Consider the following 24,310-nt stretch of genomic DNA (forward strand, 5'->3'; position numbering starts at 1 on the left):
ACAGAATATAAAGACTTTCATCTACTCTAGTACCTAAAGTGTTGTGTGCAGTGAATGAGGGTATCAGCTACTACTGTGTACAGAATATAAAGTCTTTCATCTACTCTAGTACCTAAAGTATTGTGTGCAGTGAATGAGGGTGTAAGCTACTACTGTGTACAGAATATAAAGTCTTTCATCTACTCTAGTACCTAAAGTATTGTGTGCAGTGAATGAGGGTATAAGCTACTACTGTGTACAGAATATAAAGTCTTTCATCTACTCTAGTACCTAAAGTATTGTGTGCAGTGAATGAGGGTATCAGCTACTACTGTGTACAGAATACAAAGCTTTCATCTACTCTAGTACCTAAAGTGTTGTGTACAGTTACTGAGGGTATCAGCTACTACTGTGTACAGAATATAAAGACTTTCATCTACTCTAGTACCCAAAGTGTTGTGTACAGTTACTGAGGGTATCAGCTACTACTGTGTACAGAATATAAAGACTTTCATCTACTCTAGTACCTAAAGTGTTGTGTGCAGTTACTGAGGGTATCAGCTACTACTGTGTACAGAATATATAGCCTTTCATCTACTCTAGTACCCAAAGTGTTGTGTACAGTTACTGAGGGTATCAGCTACTACTGTGTACAGAATACAAAGCTTTCATCTACTCTAGTACCTAAAGTGTTGTGTGTAGTTATTGAGGAGATTGGCTGTTACTTGTACAGAATGTGCACTGTCCAAGGTGCTAAAGTGGGTTAGATAGGACGGGTGAGTATGTTTTATCTGCAGCTGTAGTTATAACACTGTATCATATCAGCCACATGTAATGTCTTGCCCCCAAGACTGATGTACACAGGATCGTTTATCACTTTTTCGGAATGAAAATCAATGTTAAAATTCTGTGATACTGATAAAGCGATCAATTAAAATTGTTTAAATAAATAATCATCTTTCACTTGGTCTACTTTGTTAAAACTTAGTTTCTTTCCACATAGCATACTAAGATATGCTGAGGAGTGTGCATATGACTGGAATGTTTTTATTTTTTACTGCAAGAGCTTCCATTTCCCTTGTATTAACTGATAATGCTTTGGGCAAGAGCAATACACTGTGACACTAAAAAATCAAATATTTCAAGTCACTATCAGTCCTGTATTTTCACAAATTTGTGAGATTTACAATCTCCAGCGGATAATGTAGGTGCATGGTCAGTGTGTGCTGGCCTGGTATGTATTTATGTATACACCTATCAACTTTGGGAATTATGTTAAATCTCATTGTCCTACAACTTTTTAATAAATAAACACATTTTGCTGAAACGTAGCAATTTAAGTTTTGTTTGGCAACTAAATTACTACAAGAAAGTAAATTTGAGCTATTAACGTGAAAAACACATTTTGGAAAGGGAGGATATTTTTTACAGGGCTTTTAGACAGTGCTATAATCATAACTTCAGCACCAGTCTTTGTGATATTTGAAAGGATGATGTACCTTATCTGGTAGAGAATTCCTGATTTGTTCTGGAAACATTTTGCTGATTAGATTTTGACATATTGAGCTTCAGATTTGTGTTATAATAATACTATACTCAAAGCACAAAAAAGCACAACTTGCCTGACTGCATACATGCACTGATGTTTTCTCTATTCCAAATCATCATAACTTAGATTTATAGGATATCAATGAAAACAACTATCATGTTATAAACTAAAGTAAAATTCAATGGGCAAGATTACAAGTAGCTCGTTATGAGTTTTCCGCAAGCAATGCGGTCTTTTCGCAATCAATTTCCATTGCGCAGCCATTACAAGTTTTGAAAAATCGTGATTGTGCGCGCATTCGCCTCTTATGCAACAATCCTTTTCGCGCTTGAAAAGCTGTAGTTAACAGTTTTGCGCAATATAAAAGTTTTAAGAAACACTTCAAAAATACATTACAGAGTACAGTTACACTCATATTAACACTGTCTAATAAAAAATATTTTTAAAAATATTGCATACAAAAGTTAAAAGGACGCAAAGATCTCGGGTGTTAGAAAAAAAAAGGTGACGCAGGGATTTTACATTGACATAAATACTAGGGATGGGCGAATGTGTAAATTTTCGAATTTCAAATGCAGAACGAATGTTATTACCGAAATTCGAATTATAAATCCGAATGTTGATAAGAACGAATATTCTTAAAAATTCTATAATCGAATGCTATTTACAGTTTTCGAATGTCACTTTCGAATTTGAATGTTTATAATTATATTGAATGTCGACATTCGAAATTTCAAATTTAACATTCTATTTAACAAATACTATTCAGAAGTTCAATAGTTCATGTGGTAGGGAGGGAATCTAGTAAATTGATACATAATAGATACAAATATATCATTTTGAATGTTTCTATATAGAATATTGCATAATTCGAATATTACATTTAAAGAAAAAGCATTAGAAATACTATTACAATCTAAATTCAAATTTTTCGAAAAGAATATTTTTGAATGTAATCATAAAATTCGAAACCGAATATTCGAAAATCAAATGTTAGAATGTTATGTATACATTCAAAATTTGATTCGAACGAACGAATGTGTTAAAATTCGTGCCGTTTTTCGAATGTTGCGAAACATTCGCCCATCCCTAATAAATACACATACATAGAGAAACGGATTTATATGTATAGACATATGTTTAACTATGGAGATGATGAAAAGATTTTACATTACAATCTTATGCACATTAAACAATATCTCAGAGGGATTTTCAAAGTGATATTCGCATATAGATCTCGAGATATCTAGACATATATATATTCATATACACATCTCGCTATAAATAGATATATTAGTCAAAAAATCATCACATATATAGAGAAATATTTATTTTTTTAAATCAATAGAACATATTCCATTGCGAAAGCATTTTTGCAATATGAAATATTCGCATTTTCATGTACACTTTTCAAGGAGAATACGTCATGGGCTTTGCACAACATATTAGTTTTTTTTTTCTATTTGTCTTCTCCATTGGCTTTTATGGGGAATACGTGAACGCGCACGCAATTTGGCTGTTTGCGTGCGCAAAATAAGTTACTTTGCAACTTGTAATAGCTGCGCAACCCCAAATGCGAAAAAGCCAAAATGTGCAGTGTTTTCGCAACTGACTTGCCACGCGACTTGTAGTCTTGCCCAATGAGTGTTATGGTGATTTTAGATGAATGGCTTGAGAGCAATACTTTAGTTTCAATTGATTAATTTCTGACAGAATCTGCATGTGATAGAAGGATATGTGAGTGAGTGAAGACGGTAAGTGATTAGCAGTAATAAAAGCACTTCATTTGCCCAGGGGGACTTGAGACCATTCACTGGAACAACTATTCCTCTTTTAAGTGAGTGCTCATACAACTCCCACTTTATCACATGTTCAAAAGTTTATTTCTTTACGCAATTGTGCTTATGTCTATTTTATTTTCAGTGTACAGATTATCACTGAGTAATATTTTATGTCTTTCAGTACCTCACATTATTGATTGATTTATTTTGTATCTTGTATAGTCAAATAAAGAAGGAATAAATGAGGCTTTCATTTGAAAGTAAATTGTTGCCTCTGCTTATAAAGGTTAGATTGACGTATGTCTAATGAGGCATCACATAATCCTGTGATTGGCCTTCATAGCAGTGGTAATAGGTACACATAGACAAAGAGATATACAGGTACCCCTTGGATTATACTGGGTCCTGTCAGTGTAAGTCAGTGTAGGTCAGTGTAAGTTAGTGGGGAGTCAGTGCAAGTCAAGGGGAAGTCAGTGTTGGTCAGTGTAAGTAAGTGGGAAGTCAAACAAACATTGAGTGGACGGCTAACTTTTTCCTCTGGACGAGGTAAATGTATTTACATGACTAGTAAATTTAGAGTGATATTTTTCCAGCACTGTTGCATATCTAAAATACTACATGTCTAATTACTCTCTATTAAGTACAAGGGCGGTGCTGCACAAGGAAATACTTGTGCAATATTTTGGGGTTTGCGGAAATGCAGAGATCACTTTAAGCTCTCTGTGATCGCAAGTAGACAGGTTCCCAAATAGGGAAGTGTCTGGCTGTGATTTGGGGCCCAAAGTCTTTCCAATTCCTGTGCAAAAAAATGTTTTAATTGCCTCTCACACAGTTTCAGATAATTATGTATTGATTAATTAATCCTTCTGAAGAACTCACAAAAAGTGCAATATGTTATTTTCTTATGTCTTACATTTGTGTGTCAGACAGGCAGACTATAGATAGATAGCTATAGAAAGACATAGGTAGACAGACTTACAGATATAGTGATAGATAGACAGACTGACTGATAGACAGTCATATAGACAGACAGACAAACATATAGACAGACAGACAGATAGATAGATAGATATGCAGATACATAGACAGACAGACAGATAGAAATAAATGCTAAATTACGAGTAGCATGCTAACTTTTACGCACGTCGGAAGGAGATCACATATTACAAGTTGAAATTAAACTTGTTTGCTTGAGTATAATTAAATTTAACCCCTGTTGGGATAGTGTGACTTCAGAGCTCTGGTTAACTGTTAAGCTTGAATAAAAATTTAAATTGTAAAAAAAAAAAAAAGTTATATGGGCTCAAAGATATGAGGTCTCAGGTGTTAGAAAAAAAAGGACTGCAAAGGGGCGTTAACAAAGAGAAACATACATACACATGTCTACATATGTATATGTATGCCTTTGTGTGCATGTGTGTGTGTATATATATGCATTTATGTATTTATATGTGTATTTAGGTATTTACAGACATATCTACACATATAAACACATAAATGCATATGCACACACACACACACACACATATATATATATATATATATATATATATATATAGATACAGTCCAGATAGAGGACAGCACAATCTTACACCAATTCAACTGCCAAGGTGCACTGCAAGCCAATTCGTATCCTCTCCAAGAACACATGCACTCACTGGTCTTTATAAAAGGTAATCCTTTATTCAATCCATTAAAACGATAATAATACCATGACGTTTCGGCACACCATCGTGCCTTTATCAAATGTATCAAAATATTAAGAAGCTTCATATCAAACTTACCCCAAATCACCTCTTAAATACTACTGGAATATAGCACATGCCGCCAGCTCATCGTGTGTAAAATCGGCGTCTGACGTCATCAGGGAGTGCTGATCTGTGCGCCCTGTGAGATCGTAGGGCTGACGTTGCCATGGCAACATGTAAACTATACACAGTTACTCGGCGAGTGTGCAATAGACCAATAGATATATTTGCATATCGAGTGTGTCGCCGATTACACATATTGACGGAATGCCCCATACTTATTATAATGGGGCAAAGTACCGCAAGTCTCCAAAATATTGGACAAAAACGATGTCTATATCAGTGCAACACTCCCAGCAAATAATACTAAAAACAAAGTGCGTAAAAAACATAATGTATAAAATTCAAAAATGTGTTAGAAAGGAGCATCTATATAACATTGTATCCAAATAAGTGAAAAGTATCGAAAAAGCATTTGATGTCATAGTGACAGTAAACTACTTCAATTTACATATAAGATGAGATATTAGCTCGCATTCATGCCTACTAGTATTATGGTAGAAACATAGGAACAATATGTGAGAGATGATTATATGTCCATTTTTAAGACCCATACGCTATAACAGGACAAATCTGTGTACTCTGATTATGTTGCAAAAACAGAATTTATCTAGTAGAAAGGGCTGAAGTCCAGTGAGGTATTGAGGCCACATGGAGAGATGGTATTTAGCCTGTAGGTCCACTTGGTTTCGCATTGTAGTAACAGGTTCCCCCTGTCACCTCCCCTTGGGAGTGGGGGTATATGATCTATAAGCATTGTGCGTAAACTTGAAACCGCATGTTTATGTTGGATGCAATGCCTGGCTACTGGTTGTTCTGATTCACCAGTGCGTAGGGCCTCCCGTATAGCACACCGGTGGTTTGCCATACGCTCGCGGAAGGTTGTTACGGTTTTACCGATATATACACTGGAACATGGGCAAATAATCATGTATACTACATATACGCTGGTGCAGGTAAGGCGATGCCTAATGTGGAATCTTTTGTTGCTGTGAGGGTGCTGAAACGAATTGCCCCTAAGCATACCATTGCAGGTTACACATCCAGAACAGGGAAAACAGCCCATCTTCGTGGGTTTAAGCCAAGTATCCTTTTTGTAATTCCTTATTGGATCTGACTTAACCAATATGTCCCTTAGGTTATTTGCTCTTCGGTATGCTATTCTGGGGGCAGCCACCCTCTCAAATGGTAGTGTGGGATCACTGCCTACCACTGGCCAATGCCTCCGGACCGCCTCAGTGAGATGTCTCGAATCTGATGTATATGTAGTAACCATGTTGATCCGGTCAGGGTCTGACTTGGTTGTCCTTTGCCTTTTTTCCAGATTAGTGGGATCCATAAGATCATCACGTGCCTTCTTAACCATCTCTCTAGTATAGCCTCTCTCCACTAGTTTCGTGTCCATTTCTTCCTGTTGTTGATGTAGCATAGGTATCTCACTATTGTTCCTAATGACACGAGTGAGTTGGGAGGTGACAATCCCTTTCTTTTGGTGCAGAGGGTGAAAACTCCTCGCATCCAACAAGGAATTGCGGTCAGTTGGTTTAGTATAAAGAGAGGTACCAAAACGAGTGATACCCTCTGCATCAACTTTAAAAATATTAAGATCCAAAAAATGTACAGATATTGTACTGTATTCCAACTTAAACCTGATTGAACAAGCCATGGTATTCAAATGTGACACCCACTCAAGCAATGCTGGCTTACCACCTCTCCACACCAAGAACACATCATCGATATAGCGTGTGTAGTACATGATGTTGCTATTATCATGTGGCCGCATCAGCATGCGTTCATACCACGCCATGTAGAGGTTTGCATAAGTGGGTGCCACATTCGAACCCATGGCTGTACCTGTGATTTGCAAAAAAAAGTCATTTTCAAATTTAAAATAGTTCTTCTCAAGACAATGTGTTAACATTTCGCAAAGGAACTCTATGGGTGGACCATTGTACAAATCATTGCCCGTCACCATGGACCTGACAGCCTCCACACCCTCATGATGAGGTATCACAGTGTAAAGGCTGTCCACATCCATGGTGACAAGCACATCATCAACACTTAAACCAACATATTCCTTGAGAACACAAATCATATCTGGGGAATCCTTTAAATAAGATTCAGTATGCTTAACAACATGCTGGAGGTGCGAGTCAATGTATATGGCCAAACTGGACAAAATTGAACCCCTGGCAGACACAATCGGTCTGCCAGGTGGATTTTGTAAGGTTTTGTGCACCTTTGGCAGTAAGTAGAGTACAGGAACCTTTGGATAATCTGTAGTGAGAAACGTCTGCTCCTGTTCACTAAGTATACCTGCCTCAAAGCCCTCCTGTAGAAATCTGTCAATAACCCTTTTATAGGTTGATGTAGGGTTACCAGATAATTTCTTGTACGTTTGGCTATCTCTTAACTGTCTAAGTGCCTCATTCCTGTACTCTGTATAGTCTAAAATGACAACAGATCCCCCCTTATCCGCAGGGCGGATAATGATGGATGTGTCATTTTTCAGGTCCGTGAGTGCTTGGGCCTCAGCTTTACTCAAGTTAGAATATATCTAGTGTTGGGGTATTTGTTTGATATCATGGCTAAGAGCCCGTGTGTATCCCCTGATGGAGTTATGTGTATTTGCAGGTTCAAAGGTGGATTTTTCTTGAATGGAGTGGGGACATAAGTATCATTTCTAAAATTATCTCTTAGTTTCAGCTGCCTTTGTAACTTATGTATATCCACCAGCATATCAAAAGAATCAGTTTTGGGGGTCGGTATGAATGATAGCCCCCGATTTAACAGGGATATTTCAGCTTCATTCAAATGTCTGCTACTGAGGTTAAATATAATATCTACTTTTTCCTTGCTATTTGTTTTTTTGTGGCCCCCCCTTCTGATTTTTCTTCCCTCACTTCTCTTTTTGTAGTGGGATTAGTTGGTGGTTTTGCTGCCGAGCGTGTCCCCACTCCTAAAAAAGAATTGGGGTGTTCGCTGTTGTTAGTATTACTCTGGCTAGAGGTGATACCCTCCGGGCCTGAGGAGTCTCCTCCACTGCTATCGACTATACTTAGTGTGTTTCTAGGGCGCAGATTACGTTGCCGTCTATTCTGTGTAGTGTCATCTTTGCCATATAGCCACTTATATACACGTTTCTCTCTATAATCAGTTTCCACACTGTTAAGTTTCTTATTTTTAAATGCAATAAGATCACTACGGTATTTACTGACTATACCTTCCAGTTTGGTAACCCAATCCTGACTCTTATCCTCCAGCAGGATGTGCATACTGTTTTGTTTAATGATGTCAGTTTCATTTTTAATTTTGTTCTCTAACCTAGTGACCTCCTCTATGACTAACAACATAAGGTCATAGGAGCACTTGTTTAACACGGAGCACCACCTCCTACAAAATTCAACATTATTGCGGCCTAGGGTGGGTATATTTTTCACCCTAAATCCCCTTGGGATATATTTCTTCCTATGATACCCAGATAAAAAAACTGCATGTAAATGATAATCTATTTGCTTCCTCCTTAAATTTAACAATTTATGATATACGTTAATGGGGGTTTCACCCCCCAACTCACTCATTTCGTCACTTATTCAGATTCTCTCCGCATCATCATCTGTAAACACCAATGACTCTGTGTTGAAATCTTCATCCTGATACAGATTATCGAACTGTGCTGACTCAGCTATCTTTAACAGGAATTTTAACAGTTAGTGCATAAATAGCAAGTATACAAGACTGTAAGCCGGTAGTTTAGTGTCACATACAAATAAACATCAAACAATGTATATCCGATGCTCCTCTAGTTATATACTTAAAAACAGGTAAAGATTAGATGTGAAGTTTCCAATATCAAGTTAGCATCTCCATATAACAATTATAACACAGCATCCACAGTTCATGTGTGTATAAATAATCGGAGTGCTTATCCCAAAATGCAAAAGCATAGATACAGTCCAGATAGAGGACAGCACAATCTTACACCTATTCAACTGCCAAGGTGCACTGCAAGCCAATTCGTATCCTCTCCAAGAACACAGGCACTCACTGGTCTTTATAAAAGGTAATCCTTTATTCAATCCATTAAAACGATAATAATACCATGACGTTTCGGCACAACATCGTGTTAGTCATAGAGAAGGTCACTAGGTTAGAGAACAAAATTAAAAATGAAACTGACATCATTAAACAAAACAGTATGCACATCCTGCTGGAGGATAAGAGTCAGGATTGGGTTACCAAACTGGAAGGTATAGTCAGTAAATACCGTAGTGATCTTATTGCATTTAAAAATAAGAAACTTAACAGTGTGGAAACTAATTATAGAGAGAAACATGTATATAAATGGCTATATGGCAAAGATGACACTACACAGAATAGACGGCGATGTAATCTGCGCCCTAGAAACACACTAAGTATAGTCGATAGCAGTGGAGGAGACTCCTCAGGCCCGGAGGGTATCACCTCTAGCCAGAGTAATACTAACAACAGCGAACACCCCAATTCTTTTTTAGGAGTGGGGACACGCTCGGCAGCAAAACCACCAACTATTCCCACTACAAAAAGAGAAGTGAGGGAAGAAAAATCAGAAGGGGGGGCCACAAAAAAACAAATAGCAAGGAAAAAGTAGATATTATATTTAACCTCAGTAGCAGACATTTGAATGAAGCTGAAATATCCCTGTTAAATCGGGGGCTATCATTCATACCGACCCCCAAAACTGATTCTTTTGATATGCTGGTGGATATACATAAGTTACAAAGGCAGCTGAAACTAAGAGATCATTTTAGAAATGATACTTATGTCCCCACTCCATTCAAGAAAAAATCCACCTTTGAACCTGCAAATACACATAACTCCATCAGGGGATACACACGGGCTCTTAGCCATGATATCAAACACATACCCCAACACTAGATATATTCTAACTTGAGTAAAGCTGAGGCCCAAGCACTCACGGACCTGAAAAATGACACATCCATCAGTATCCGCCCTGCGGATAAGGGGGGATCTGTTGTCATTTTAGACTATACAGAGTACAGGAATGAGGCACTTAGACAGTTAAGAGATAGCCAAACGTACAAGAAATTATCTGGTAACCCTACATCAACCTATAAAAGGGTTATTGACAGATTTCTACAGGAGGGCTTTGAGGCAGGTATACTTAGTGAACAGGAGCAGACGTTTCTCACTACAGATTATCCAAAGGTTCCTGTACTCTACTTACTGCCAATGGTGCACAAAACCTTACAAAATCCACCTGGCAGACCGATTGTGTCTGCCAGGGGTTCAATTTTGTCCAGTTTGGCCATATACATTGACTCGCACCTCCAGCATGTTGTTAAGCATACTGAATCTTATTTAAAGGATTCCCCAGATATGATTCATGTTCCCAAGGAATATGTTGGTTTAAGTGTTGATGATGTGCTTGTCACCATGGATGTGGACAGCCTTTACACTGTGATACCTCATCATGAGGGTGTGGAGGCTGTCAGGTCCATGGTGACGGGCAATGATTTGTACAATGGTCCACCCATAGAGTTCCTTTGCGAAATGTTAACATATTGTCTTGAGAAGAACTATTTTAAATTTGAAAATGACTATTTTTTGCAAATCGCAGGTACAGCCATGGGTTCGAATGTGGCACCCACTTATGCAAACCTCTACATGGCGTGGTATGAACGCACGCTGATGCGGCCACATGATAATAGCAACATCATGTACTACACACGCTATATCGATGATGTGTTCTTGGTGTGGAGAGGTGGTGAGCCAGCATTGCTTGAGTGGGTGTCACATTTGAATACCATGGCTTGTCCAATCAGGTTTAAGTTGGAATACAGTACAATATCTGTACATTTTTTGGATCTTAATATTTTCAAAGTTGATGCAGAGGGTATCACTCGTTTTGGTACCTCTCTTTATACTAAACCAACTGACCGCAATTCCTTGTTGGATGCGAGGAGTTTTCACCCTCTGCACCAAAAGAAAGGGATTGTCATCTCCCAACTCACTCGTGTCATTAGGAACAATAGTGAGATACCTATGCTACATCAACAACTGGAAGAAATGGACACGAAACTAGTGGAGAGAGGCTATACTAGAGAGATGGTTAAGAAGGCACGCGATGATCTTATGGATCCCACTAATCTGGAAAAAAGGCAAAGGACAGCCAAGTCAGACCCTGACCGGATCAACATGGTTACTACATATACATCAGATTCGAGACATCTCACTGAGGCGGTCCGGAGGCATTGGCCAGTGGTAGGCAGCGATCCCACACTACCATTTGGGAGGGTGGCTGCCCCCAGAATAGTATACCGAAGAGCAAATAACCTAAGGGACATATTGGTTAAGTCAGATCCAATAAGGAATTACAAAAAGGATACTTGGCTTAAACCCACGAAGATGGGCTGTTTTCCCTGTTCTGGATGTGTAACCTGCAATGGTATGCTTAGGGGCAATTCGTTTCAGCACCCTCACAGCAACAAAAGATTTGACATTAGGCATCACCTTACCTGCACCAGCGTATATGTAGTATACATGATTATTTGCCCATGTTCCAGTGTATATATCGGTAAAACCGTAACAACCTTCCGCGAGCGTATGGCAAACCACCGGTGTGCTATACGGGAGGCCCTACGCACTGGTGAATCAGAACAACCAGTAGCCAGGCATTGCATCCAACATAAACATGCGGTTTCAAGTTTACGCACAATGCTTATAGATCATATACCCCCACTCCCAAGGGGAGGTGACAGGGGGAACCTGTTACTACAATGCGAAACCAAGTGGACCTACAGGCTAAATACCATCTTTCCATGTGGCCTCAATACCTCACTGGACTTCAGCCCTTTCTACTAGATAAATTCTGTTTTTGCAACATAATCAGAGTACACAGATTTGTCCTGTTATAGCGTATGGGTCTTAAAAATGGACATATAATCATCTCTCACATATTGTTCCTATGTTTCTACCATAATACTAGTAGGCATGAATGCGAGCTAATATCTCATCTTATATGTAAATTGAAGTAGTTTACTGTCACTATGACATCAAATGCTTTTTCGATACTTTTCACTTATTTGGATACAATGTTATATAGATGCTCCTTTCTAACACATTTTTGAATTTTATACACTATGTTTTTTACGCACTTTGTTTTTAGTATTATTTGCTGGGAGTGTTGCGCTGATATAGACATCGTTTTTATCCAATATTTTGGAGACTTGCGGTACTTTGCCCCATTATAATAAGTATGGGGAATTCTGTCAATATGTGTAATTGGCGACACACTCGATATGCAAATATATCTATTGGTCTATTGCACACTCGCCGAGTAACTGTGTATAGTTTACATGTTGCCATGGCAACGTCGGCCCTACGATCTCACAGGGCGCATAGATCAGCGCTCCCTGATGACGTCAGATGCCGATTTTACACACGATGAGCTGGCGGCATGTGCTATATTCCAGTAGTATTTAAGAGGTGATTTGGGGTAAGTTTGATATGAAGCTTCTTAATATTTGATAAAGGCACGATGGTGTGCCGAAACGTCATGGTATTATTATCGTTTTAATGGATTGAATAAAGGATTACCTTTTATAAAGACCAATGAGTGCCTGTGTTCTTGGAGAGGATGTATATATATATATATATATATATATATATATATATATATATATATATATATGCATTGGAACCCTTTGCAGTCAAGTAGCTGAAAGCATGTAAAATCATATTTATGCAATGTTCATATTTAACAAAGTGTTTGTGCAGTTACTGTAAATATTTCACATTCCAATGTTCTTCACATAGGAAAATATATAAGTATTTATAAGTAGATATTCCTATATATCCAATATATAATCAAATATATGTAGGTATAGATATATATTGTACCAAAAATACATCAGATCTATATATAAATATTTATTTATGAATGAAAAGAACATATTTTACTATATGAAGAACATTTTAATGTGAATTATTCATATTTCATGTTGGGTTAGCACACTTGAGAATATCCAGTCAAGTTTGTGCTCAAGTGGAATGGTGTTTTTTTTTCCACTTTTCGTGTTCCATTGAAGTCTTTGGGGGAGTACCTAAACGCAGTTGAGATATTCTTGTTACTTTAAATTTGTAATATGCGTGCTGCCAGACGAGTGCAAAAAGCTTACTTCTAGTGTGGTCAATGCGTGAGCGTGTGTGTAAACTACCTCTCCACTCGTAATCTAGCCCATAGACGGACAGACAGATACATAGATGATATATATATATATATATAGGATAAATAAATGATAGATAGATAGTTACTAGATAGATAGATGATAGATAAATATTAGATAGATAGATTATAGATAGATAGATAGATAGATAGATAGATAGATAGATAGATAGATAGATAGATAGATAGATACAGATAGATAGATAGATAGATAGATAGATAGATAGATAGATAGATAGATTGATAGACAGACAGATATTTAGACCGATAGATTGTTATATAGATAGATGAAAGATAGATTGATAGATGATAGATAGATAGATAGATAGATAGATAGATAGATAGAAACAAGACAGGCAGATAAATAGAAACATAGATGATAGATAGATTGATTGATAGATACATAGATAAATGATAGATAGATAGATAGATAGATAGAAGACAGATACATAGATAGATACAGATACATAGATAGATATACTGACAGACAGATATAATAACATTGCTAACATTAGGATAATCTCTTTTCTTTGCAAATGTGCACACTAGAGGTGTCCCCAGGAACCATATATGGGGAGGGGGCAAACAGCTGCTAATACCAAAACCTCACTCACCTGTATACAGGGGGCAGTAAGAAGACATCACTAGAGCTGAGGGTACATGAGGGGCAGCTACAAATGATGTATTTATTAGTAAATTTATAGACATGAAACACAATTTCTTTATTTGATAATTCAGACAGAGCAGCAGTTGTATTAACTTACTAGTGGGAAAGCCTGCCAAGAGGTCAGTCTATTGTGGTGACGGAACCACCGAACCACCCTGCCATTTTCGGAATCCACCTGGATGCAGCTTACGCTAAAAAAAAATTGAACTACAGAAAAAAATAAACAAATTATCAAAAATAAAAAAATAAAACCTAATCCCTATGAAAATAACCCCCCCCCCCAAAAAAATAAAAATAAAAACACCCCCTAATCTAATGCTAAACTACCAATAGCCCTTAAAATGGCTTTTTGTAGGGCATTGCCCTAAATTAAACAGCTCTTTTGCAGTTACCAAAAATTCTAAGTCCCCCCTAACAGTAAAACCCACCACCCACTAAACTCCCCAAAATAAATAAACGTAACACTAAAAAACCTAAACTATCCATTGCCCTGAAAAGGGCATTTGTATGGCATTGCCCTTAAAAGGGAATTCAGCTCTTTTGCTGCCCATCCCAAATCTAAAAAAAAAATATATAAAAAAAAACCTGTTTAACCCCCAAAAATTAAAAAAGTTTAAATTAAGCTAAAATTACAGAAAATAAAAAAATCTAATATTACAGAAAATAAAAAAAACAAATTACCAAAGTTTACAAAATTAAACCTAATCCCTATGAAAATAAAAAAGCCCCCCCAATCTAAGAATAATCTAAGAATAAACTGCCAGGTTGGTACTCACCGTTCCTGAAGTCCAGCGGAGAAGGTCCTGTTCCAGGCAGTGAAGTCTTCTTCTAAGTGGCAACCTCTTCTTTCTTCTTCCAGGAACAATCCGGCGCGGAGCGGAGGGCGGAGCTGAAGACCAGCGACCCTGGAACTGAAGACTGGCGACCCTGGAACTGAAGACCGGCAATCCTGGAACTGAAGACCGGCGACCCTGGAACTGAAGACCGACGACCACGTAGCCATGGAGCATGGAGGATCCTCTTCATACAATCGCCGCCGTACACTGAATAGTGAATTCAAGGTTCGCAATTAAAGATGGCATCTCTTGAATTCCCATTGGCTGATTTGATTCTTCAAATTTAAATCAGCCAATAGTATGAGAGATACTGAAATCCTATTGGCTATTTAAATCAGGTTAATTAGCTTTATTGCGATGTGGGCTTTTTGCGGTTTAGGGGTTACTAGGGTAAATAGGTTTATTGTGATGTGTGGGTTTTGCGATTTAGGGGTTAATAGGTTAATTATGTTTATTGTGATGTGGGGGGTTTCACGGTTTTTGGGTTAATAGGGTAATTAGGTTTATTGCTATGTGGGGTTTTGCGGTTTAGGGGTTAATTGGGTAATTAGGTTTATTGCGATGTGGGTGGTTGATGGTTAAGGGATTAAGGGGTTAATTACTTTATTATTTTGCGATGTGTGGGTTTGCTGTGTATGTGTTAATACTTAGTGTGGGAGGTTAGTTTTTATTTTTTTATTATACTTCGTGCGGGCGGTGTTTTTTGTTTTTTTGTAATGCTCCATTTGCCTTCACTTCATTGCCTTCACTTCATCCCAATGGATTCACCACCCTGCCATTTTCGGAATTCCCCTGGCTCAGCTCGCAGTTAACATTCTGTTGGCTGCCTCACGCTGCCAACATTCCATTGACGATGCGTGCACAACTGCCGACGGCGACGGACATTACAAACGCAATTATAGTATAGATGTGTGTTATTCTCATTATCTTACACTACTGGGAGCTAGCTGAACACATTTTGTGAGCCAATGACAAGAGCCATATGTGTGCAGACACCAATCACTGACTAGCTCCCTCCTGAGCATACCTATGTATACTTTTCAACAAAAAACATCAAGAGAACAAAGCAAATTAGATAGAAGTAAACTAGAAGATTGTATAAAATTGCCGCTTTGTCTGAATCATTTTGACGTTACTGTCCCTTTATGTGACAAATGCTACAGATATAATGATTATTATCTGCTCGGTGCTTTTGTTACAGACGTTTTCTGGTGCTTTTCATGGTGTTGTCTCACCTCTATTTGCAGCGAGAAGCCCATCTACACACTGGGTCATTTCCAGCCCTGGGGGGAAGTAACACGCACATCTCATCACATTTATCATATCACACAAGCCCCATGGGACAGGTGACTGGATACGGTGCTGCATGGAGGGAACTGGATCTGCCTTCAATAAGATGTGGGTCACTCTCAGGGGACCTTCTCTTTTGTGCTGCATGGGACAGCTGGAAATGATACCTGCCCAACTCATGCAGGACAAAGGGACGAGGTGGGGGAAGCCTCAGTATTACAGGAATTCCCCTGAGGAAGCACAAGCAACCTGACCCAGAAACTAGTGGCCGACATGGCACCTAAACCACAGATCACAGCAGCCAGTGTGGTCCTCAGCACCACTGAGCAGAAAACACACATCAGTCATTTGTTCTAGAAAAAAACTGCTGCCCACCTCTCATTAGCTAATTAAAGGGACAGAAATGTGTCTCATTATTGCACTGCTGCTAGCATATAACTTTGGGCTCGATTACAAGTGGTGTGCTAATGAAATAAATGCAAAAGTATGAGCGCAAACTAAATTTGTGCTTTTCGTGTTAGTGAGACTAAAGACCTTGGGGCCGATTTATCAAGGGCCAAATGGCCCCTGATGCCCCTGTTTTCGCTCGAGCCTTCAGGCTCACCGGAAATTGCAGTTATGAAGCAGCAGTCTTAAGACCGCTGCTCCTTAACTGGTCCGCTGCCTATACGATCAAGCTAATTGACACCCCCTGCTAGCGGCCGAATCTGCAGGGGGTGGCAATGCACAAGCAGTTCACTAGAACTGCTTTTGCAATGTTAAATGTCGACAGCGTATGCTGTCGGCATTCAGCGATGTCTGGCGGACATGATCCAGCATACACTGTCTTCATTTATCTTTGCACAAGCAGTTCGGCCAGTCGGCCACTGGCAAGGGGAATCAATGAACCCGATCGTATGCGATCGGGCGGATTGATGTCCGCCGCCTCAAAGGAGGCGTACGAATTAGACAGCTGCTTCTTAACTCCTGTTACCGGCAAGCCTGAAGGCTTGCGTGGAAACAGTTACATTCATGGACATTCGGCCCTTGTTAAATCGGCCCCTAAGGCTGCTAAATTTAAAATAAAGTCCAAAAATGATGTCAAAATCTGTTTGGAAATGATGTAATGGATCAGACAGCTGAATAACATTGCCATGACACAGGGCACAGATGCACTTGAACAAGCAGTTGGGTATTGGGGATTATGGTGTACTTGCATGGGTTAAATTGGCATTTACCACAAAAAGCCACATAAAGCTCATCATGTGACAATAAGCCTGGTGACAGTGACAGCTTTTTTATTTTGTTGAATGTTTTGAATTATGCACCCTTTAACTACTGAATGTGCAAACAGATGTGTAGCAAAATGCTGAGGAAAACACAGTATGTAACCTGTCAACCCCTGATGTGTAAGCAACTTAAAAAGGAAAGCCTCTACAACTCTCCAAAGGGAAAATACATATAATATATATTAAAAAAAAGTGCACTCAAAAGCAACAACATCAACCAGAATGGAAGCTCAAAATGATTAATTTATTAAGGACAATAATTTGTTCCTCTATGCAATGTAGTACAGTGTGATTGTATTTGCTATGACTGTACTACATTGCATAGAGGAACAAATTACTGTCCTTAATAAATTAATAATTTCGAACTTCCATTATGGTTGATGTTGTTGCTTTTGAGCGCACTTTTTTTATATATTATATAGCAAAATGATGAGACCTGCTTTACTTTTGTGCTGCAAAGTTCACTGGTGCCACAGCACTCGAATGGTTAATGCATACAATATACGATGAAATTTATAACCACTCCTAAGAGAGGAATTTATCAGCTGGGCTGTGTATAAATATGCACAAACTTTATTTTAAAATTCTTAAACTAATTTCCACCCAATGGAAATGTGCCAACAATTGGAGCTGACATTATTGAGGGCAAATAAATAAAGAAGGGGTGACAGGGAGTAGAGAGGGGCAGAAGTGCCTGGGGAGACTGGGAGCTGACTGTGCTGTGTGCAGAAAACATCTGCCCGGGCACCAACCTGATGAGTGCTCAGCTATTATGCTTACAAGATAAAGTTCGCTGGGAAGTCACTGGGACAGATGACACTGGACCTCTGAGTCACACTGAGAGGCATTTAGCTCTGGACAGGAAAAGTGCATTGTTTTATGAAAGAGAAATGCTTCAGTAATCAGCCAGTCGAATACTTAGAAGTCATTTTACACAGTAACGTAAGGAAAGATCCATTGTACACAAATCGTAGCACTTAGTACCTGAGTCCTCATGTGCTGGGGACTGGAGTATTTGGGTCAGGCTGCCTGCCTGCTCCTTTGTCTGTTTGTCATCAATAAGCTGTAAAAATGACATTATATATCACAAAGTGGGGTTTGTTAAATTGATGTCAGCAGCCCAAGCTGTGAATAAAGCCTACAACCCACATATGCTTACTCTGGTACATAGTTAGTGAGTGTATCAAACAGGAATAACAGTGACACACATCTCAGTGCTGAAGTTGGTTATACTAAGAGGGATATCTGGTCCTGTCAACTCAGAACCAACAGAGACTGTAAATATTCTGTAGTTAAAGGGACATGAAACCCAAAATATTTATTTCATGATTCAGAGCAAGGTAGCTACAAGTAGTGAATCATTAGCTATCAAACAACACTTGCTACAAATGGTAACAAGAACAAGGTAGCAAGAGATTTTTATCAGCACTAGCTACAAGTAGCGAATCATCAGCTATCACACAACACTTGCTACAAATGGTAACAAGAACAAGGTAGCAAGAGATTTTTATCAGCACTAGCTACAAGTAGCGAATCATCAGCTATCACACAACACTTGCTACAAATGGTAACAAGAACAAGGTGGCAAGAGCTTTTTATCAGCACTAGCTACAAGTAGTGAATCATCAGCTATCACACAAAACTTGCTACAAATGGTAACACGAGCAAGGTAGCAAAAGCTTTTTATCAGCACTAGCTACAAGTAGTGAATTATCAGCTATAACTTTCTACAAATAGTAACAAGAACAAGGTAACAAGAGCTTTTTATCAGCACTAGCTACAAGTAGCGAATCATCAGCTATAACTTGCTACAAATGGTAACGAGAACAAGGAAGCAAGAGCTTTATATCAGCGCTAGCTACAAGTAGCGAATCATCAGCTATCACACAACACTTGCTACAAATGGTAACAAGAACAAGGTAGCAAGAGCTTTTTACCAGCGCTAGCTACAAGTAGTGAATCATCAGCTATCACACAACACTTGCTACAAATGGTAACAAGAACAAGGTAGCAAGAGCTTTTTATCAGCACTAGCTACAAGTAGCAAATCATCAGCTATCACACAACACTTGCTACAAATGGTAACAAGAACAAGGTAGCAAGAGCTTTATATCAGCACTAGCTACAAGTAGTGAATCATCAGCTATCACACAACACTTGCTACAAATGGTAACAAGAACAAGGTAGCAAGAGCTCTTTATCAGCACTAGCTACAAGTAGTGAATCATCAGCTATCACACAACACTTGCTACAAATGGTAACAAGAACAAGGTAGCAAGAGCTTTATATCAGCACTAGCTACAAGTAGTGAATCATCAACTATCACACAACACTTGATACAAATGGTAACAAGAACAAGGTAGCAAGAGCTTTTTATCAGCACTAGCTACAAGTAGTGAATCATCAGCTATCACACAACACTTGCTACAAATGGTAACAAGAACAAGGAAGCAAGAGCTTTTTATCAGCACTAGATACAAGTAGTGAATCATCAGCTATCACACAACACTTGCTACAAATGGTAACAAAAACAAGGTAGCAAGAGCTTTTTATCAGCACTAGCTACAAGTAGTGAATCATCAGCTATCACACAACACTTGCTACAAATGGTAACAAGAACAAGGAAGCAAGAGCTTTTTATCAGCACTAGATACAAGTAGTGAATCATCAGCTATAACTTGCTACAAATGGTAACAAAAACAAGGTAGCAAGAGCTGTTTATCAGCACTAGCTACAAGTAGTGAATCATCAGCTATCACACAACACTTGCTACAAATATTAACAAGAACAAGGAAGCAAGAGCTTTTTATCAGCACTAGCTACAAGTAGTGAATCATCAGCTATCACACAACACTTGATACAAATGGTAACAAAAACAAGGTAGCAAGATATTTTTATCAGCACTAGCTACAAGTAGTGAATCATCAGCTATCACACAACACTTGATACAAATGGTAACAAAAACAAGGTAGCAAGAGCTTTTTATCAGCACTAGCTACAAGTAGTGAATCATCAGCTATCACACAACACTTGATACAAATGGTAACAAGAACAAGGTAGCAAGAGGTTTATATCAGCACTAGCTACAAGTAGTGAATCATCAGCTATCACACAACACTTGATACAAATGGTAACAAGAACAAGGTAGCAAGAGCTTTTTATCAGCACTAGCTACAAGTAGCAAATCATCAGCTATCACACAACACTTGATACAAATGGTAACAAGAACAAGGTAGCAAGAGGTTTATATCAGCACTAGCTACAAGTAGTGAATCATCAGCTATCACACAACACTTGCTACAAATGGTAACAAAAACAAGGTAGCAAGAGGTTTATATCAGCACTAGCTACAAGTAGTGAATCATCAGCTAACACACAACACTTGATACAAATGGTAACAAAAACAAGGTAGCAAGAGGTTTATATCAGCACTAGCTACAAGTAGTGAATCATCAGCTATCACACAACACTTGATACAAATGGTAACAAGAACAAGGTAGCAAGAGCTTTTTATCAGCACTAGCTACAAGTAGCAAATCATCAGCTAACACACAACACTTGATACAAATGGTAACAAGAACAAGGTAGCAAGAGGTTTATATCAGCACTAGCTACAAGTAGTGAATCATCAGCTATCACACAACACTTGATACAAATGGTAGCAAGAACATCTTTATTAGAGTAGTCAGAGGTGGTGGCTGCCTATACTCTTATTGGGACTAACGAATACTTTGTAGCTAACAAATCCAACAACACTTGCTACAAATTTATAAGCTGTTGCTACTAGTGTCATGTTTGTGTTGTAGACAAGATTGTATAGTTTTTTTTTAATAAACATTATCACTTAGGTTTATTAATCTGTTCTTTGGTAAATATATCGATACACCATTAAATATTATTAAAACCAAATTTAATTTAATATATATATACTGTAATAGAGTTAGTAATACCTGAGCAATGGTAAAATATACTTATGGTTTTAAAATTATAGAATACTGTATATGATTATTAATCTTTGCAATGTACTTTTTTTTAACCCTTTTGCTAACGGGAATTTCAGAGAACTTGCCCAAAATACCAAAGAACTTTTAGCATTTCTAGCATATTTCTAGTTAAACAGAAATAGAGAATTGTTTTTTGTTTTTTTAATTTACCTGTCAAAACAATATATATGTTTAAGTAAACAACCCAAGGTATTGACCTAGGCCCATTTTGGTATATTTCATGCCACCATTTCCCTGATAAATTTCATCATACTAATCATGCTCTACCGATCGTGCTGTACTGATCATGCTCTACTGATCATGCTGTACTGATCATGCTCTACCAATAGTGCTGTACTGATCATGCTCTACTGATCGTGCTGTACTGATCATGCTCTACTGATAGTGCTGTACTGATCATGCTCTACTGATAGTGCTGTACTGATCATACTCTACTGATAGTGCTGTACTGATCATGCTCTACTGATTGTGCTGTACTGATCATACTCTACTGATAGTGCTGTACTGATCATGCTCTACTGATCGTGCTGTACTGATCATGATCTACTGATAGTGCTGTACTGATCATGCTCTACTGATAGTGCTGTACTGATCATGCTCTACTCATCATGCTGTACTGATCATGCTCTACTAATAGTGCTGTACTGATCATGCTCTACCGATCGTGCTGTACTGATCATGCTCTACTGATCGTGCTGTACTGATCATGCTCTACCGATTGTGCTGTACTGATCATGCTCTACCGATCGTGCTGTACTGATCATGCTCTACCGATCATGCTGTACTGATCATGCTCTACCTATAGTGCTGTACTGATCATGCTCTACTGATAGTGCTGTACTGATCATGCTCTACTGATAGTGCTGTACTGATCATGCTCTACCGATCGTGCTGTACTGATCATGCTCTACTGATAGTGCTGTACTGATCATGCTCTACTGATCGTGCTGTACTGATCATGCTCTACTGATCGTTCTGTACTGATCATGCTCTACTGATCGTGCTGTACTGATCATGCTCTACCAATCGTGCTGTACTGATCATGCTCTACCGATCGTGCTGTACTGATCATGCTCCCGATCGTGCTGTACTGATCATGTTCTACTGATAGTGCTGTACTGATCATGCTCTACCGATCGTGCTGTACTGATTATGCTCTACCGATTGTGCTGTACTGATCATGCTTTTCCGATTGTGCTGTACTGATCATGCTCTACTGATCGTGCTGTACTGATCATGCTCTACTGATCGTGCTGTACTGATCATGCTCTACTGATCGTTCTGTGCTGATCATGCTCTACCGATCATGCTGTACTGATCATGCTCTACTGATAGTGCTGTACTGATCATGCTCTACTGATAGAGCTGTACTGATCATGCTCTACTGATCGTGCTGTACTGATCATGCTTTTCCGATTGTGCTGTACTGATCATGCTCTACTGATCCTGCTGTACTGATCATGCTCTACCGATCGTGCTGTACTGATCATGCTCTACTGATCCTGCTGTACTGATCATGCTCTGCTGATCCTGCTGTACTGATCATGCTCTACTGATCCTGCTGTACTGATCATGCTCTACTGATCCTGCTGTACTGATCTTGCTCTACTGATCCTGCTGTACTGATCATGCTCTACTGATCCTGCTGTAGTGATCATGCTCTACTGATCCTGCTGTACTGATCATGCTCTACTGATCCTGCTGTACTGATCATGCTCTATTGATCGTGCTGTACTGATTATGCTCTACTGATCGTTCTATGCTGATCATGCTCTACCGATCGTTCTATGCTGATCATGCTCTAACGATCGCGCTGTGCTGATCGTGATCTACCGATCGTGCTGTACTGGTCATGCTCTACCGATCGTGCTGTGCTGATCATGCTGTACTGATCGTGCTGTACTGATCATGGGATATGATTGCTTGTGTTAAATGGGTCACCTTTTTAATTGGATTAATTTAAAATCAACTGGAGCTTTTAGTGTTAATAATGAGGGTTTGTATAGGCTAAGCTTGATGGACTTCTGTCTTCTTTCAACCTCATCTACAATATTACTTTGTTACTTAACAAAACAGAAAAGCTTCTTTTTCTGGTACCAAACTAATTTTTACCAACATCGTGTAGTTTAGCCCAGTGTCTAAACTGTCAGAGCTCCTGCAACACTGTGCATTACACCATCTTGTGTCAGGACTGGGTACTGCATCGTGGAACAGATTCTTTTTACATATTGTGATTTTCTAGAGACGTACATTTTATGTGAATATAAAATATTTAAACCCAGTATCAGGAATTACAACATCTGTTGGGCTTATTGTAGTTCTATCAGAAATTATATGTTGCACATTTCTAATACATACAGTTCAACAAAAAAAATGTTAAAAGTTTCAAGTTTTTTTATAATAACACATGCTATCAGTTTAAGGTGTGTGCAAAACAAACATATTGAGGTGATCACAATCGTTTAGTAGAGTTTATCTAATTATTCACCATTAAAGTCTATAGTGACATTTATAGATAAATCACTGTGATCAAAGCTAAACTAATTTGCTTTGTTCTCTTCATATAGTTTGTTAAAGGGTAAACGTTGATAGGTCCGTTGGAGAGTAATAGTATTTGTAGCAATATTGGTTCCAATATTTTACCCTGTTACAAATGCTGCCGCCATATAGTGCTCCGGACATGCGCCCGCTCTTGCAGTCATATCCACCTACCTATGTTAATTCTTCAACAAAGAATATGAAGAGTACAAAGCAAATTTGATTGGAGAAGTTCTTTTTTAATTGCTGCCCTATCTGACTCATTCACTCACTCATTTTTTACTTTAGTGTCTCTTGAGGTGCTTCACATTGTAAAATTAATTTTCTCCTTACTTGATGTTTGGGGTCTTTTCTAGGACAGAA

The sequence above is a fragment of the Bombina bombina genome, chromosome 10 (genome assembly GCF_027579735.1).
Source record: "Bombina bombina isolate aBomBom1 chromosome 10, aBomBom1.pri, whole genome shotgun sequence".
Lineage (NCBI taxonomy): Eukaryota > Metazoa > Chordata > Amphibia > Anura > Bombinatoridae > Bombina > Bombina bombina.